Raw genomic sequence first — 3021 nt, 5'->3', positions numbered from 1 at the left:
CTAACGGTCCAGTTCGGCAAAAATGACAGATCGAAATTTTCAATCCGTGACCCCTCCTCGACCATATTGGACTACTTACACCCCTAATTGTCACCACCAAGGAGTGGTTGTCCCTCAACTTTGAGATGAAGGACATGAGTGAGACATAATACATTTTGGGGGTTAAAATCTATAGAAAACGTTAAAAAATACTTCTATGTTCGTCTCAACAAACTTACATAAAGATGGTCATTAAGTACTTCCAAATGAATAATTGTAAACTAATTGACACCCATATTGCTAAATGTGAGACCTAATGCCAAAAAATGTATCCTAAGACTCCGTGAGATATAGAGAAGGTGACTCATATTCGCTATGCTAGTGTTATAAATAGTCTGATGTATGCAATGGTGTGTACTAAACCAGACAGATGCTTTGCAATTGATTAGATCAGTAAATTCCAATCTAACCCTGGACTGACCTATTGGAAGGCAGTTAAAAGGATTTTTAGATACCTCATGGAAATTGCAAACTATGTTGAGCTATCAAGGTTCAAATTTGCAGCTGAAGGGTTATAGTGATGCTGATTATAGCAGTGACTTAGACAAGCGTAAATCGACAACTAAGTGTGCTTTATTGCTGAACAATGGCTCCATTACATGGAGTAGCAAGAAACAGCCTTATCCACCATGGAGGTAGAGTACATAGCATGTTTAGCAGCAGTTCAAGAGGTTGTTTGGTTGAGGAGGTTCCTTCGGCACCTAGATATCGGCATGAATCATTTTGATCCAATGGCCATTTTTTACGAGAGCATGGATGCTCTCACATATGCTAAGGACCCAAAGTATCATGGAAGAACCAAACACATTGATATCCAATACCACTACATTAGAGACATTGTGTCACAAAAAGAAGTGGTCTTGAAACGTCTATCTTCGAGTTGCATGGTTGCTGATCCCCTGACAAAGCCCATGGTGAAAGATGCTTTTATGGCTCAATGTTAGGAGTTTAGGACTGATTAAACTATGATTATAATTTATTTTTCAGTTGACATAGGAATATAAACTTTCTTTGGAGATATTAATGTAGTGTGATATTTTGTTTCAGTTTATCTTTAGCATATTGCATGAATTGTAAACACACAAAAGGTATGTTAACAGGCTTAGATAAGCTCATTCACACGAGCGATCACCTTCGGCCCTACAAAGAGGTAGTGAGCAGAAATAAAACATTGTGTCACTTGATACTTGTCTAGAGAGGGACAGGTTGTATGATACAAAAGGATATGTTGCCTTAGTGAGAGAAAAGATGAGGTTCATCATATTTTAGAGGATCGTGCATGGAGACCTTATAATCGATGTAGCTTGTAGTAAGCTAGATGCAAGACTCCTTTTAGCGCCTTAGAGGCAATCCTATAGAGAGGCTATGGTTAGATGCATAAAGAGTGTATGGACTAAGATCTGCATGGTGTTTGATATGAACATACGCTCTTTGAGAAAGAGGTATCTACTGTATCATGTATTTCATACTACATGTGTTTATACGACTAAATAAGGAAGTGAATGAATGGTTCCTTGTTTCTTCACAGAGCGAGTCCTATAATTTACTTTTGAGTGCTCTTCTTGACATTTGACAATGTCTTAAGATAAAAGTTCTGATATTTGCTACTCTAGCATATTGTCTTTGGCCATGTTTGATGCGGTCTAAAGGGGTATTGCTGGAAAAACGGTTAGACTTAAATTGAGTGACATTAGGGCGAAGGGAAGACTATTTGACAACACATCCTCTGTTGTGTTTGCTAATGTCAAACTCTGGCGCTACAATTTGGCAATGACAAATTTTGTGAACACATCGTGATGACTTAGAAGCAATTAAGCATAGTTATGAGTTTTTAGAACTCAAGAGAGCTCGAATATGCTTGATCAGATGTGATCGAATGAGTCTAGGGCATACGAGATGTTTTAGGAATGTTGCCATACTGGTCTTCTCTAGGAAAGATTGGTATAGTGCTCCCACACAATTTTTTCAAGTGTACTCGGTGGTCGCACAACCTATTTGTTTGTAGGAACAAGATAGAGACATATTGAAAGATATATGCCTGGAGCGTGCCCTCTATGTGAGAGTAGGAGATGTAATAAAACAGGGGCACCCTTAGTGGGCATGCCCCTGCTGCTTCCCATATTGGAGTTATGGAGATAATGAAGGCCAGCTTTTAAGGCCAACCAACTGTTACCATACTAAAATCAGTTCTCCATTCCTGATATACATATTGTGATGGGGTAAAATGCACCATACCCAAAATGGTTCTCAAGCCTAGCCAATCAAAGGGGCATCACTAGAAGATAGAGGAAGATAGAGAGAAAGGGGACAAATAAGGAATAAGGGAAGGCAAGGTGTTAAAGTGTCAAGAGGAAAAGAGAGGAGATGACATAAAACAAGGTAAGGTGACCTAAAACAGGAGGGGGCAGGAGATAAAAGACACGGGCACATACAACTTTAGAGACTTTTTGGCCAGACTTCTCCAAGAAGACTTCTTCTACCTCATGACAAGGGGTTCTAGAGATGAGATATCCACCAGAAGACGGACCTTCTGGATGTATTGTATAGTGAGGATGAGAGACCATGAGAGATTATAAAACAAGCTTATTATAGTGGATTCTTCCCTCCCCAAACCCCGTGGGTGTAGGCCTAGTGCTAAATCACGCAAATCCATGTGTCTCCATCTATTTAGTTTCCTGCATTTATTTACTAATCACTGCCATGGATGCATGTATGGGTACTATACATCCATACCATACCATTGCCGAGGGTCTACACAACACTGATCCAAGCCCAAAACAACCTCAGCAGGGCCAGGAATGGATCATTCTCCTCTTCTGTATTTCTTTGTCATTTTTAGGTGTTAACACGATGGCACTGTCTGTAGGATCGAGTTACTTTTTACACTAGAAGTGGAAGAAGGAAAATTTCTTGACACGCTCAATAATCTTAGACTAAGCAGATAAACTTCATTCCAAATAAGTATTTTCAATTCCTCCACAC

The sequence above is a fragment of the Carya illinoinensis genome, chromosome 8 (assembly GCF_018687715.1).
Source record: "Carya illinoinensis cultivar Pawnee chromosome 8, C.illinoinensisPawnee_v1, whole genome shotgun sequence".
NCBI lineage: Eukaryota > Viridiplantae > Streptophyta > Magnoliopsida > Fagales > Juglandaceae > Carya > Carya illinoinensis.
Note: the sequence above shows the minus strand (reverse complement) of the source record.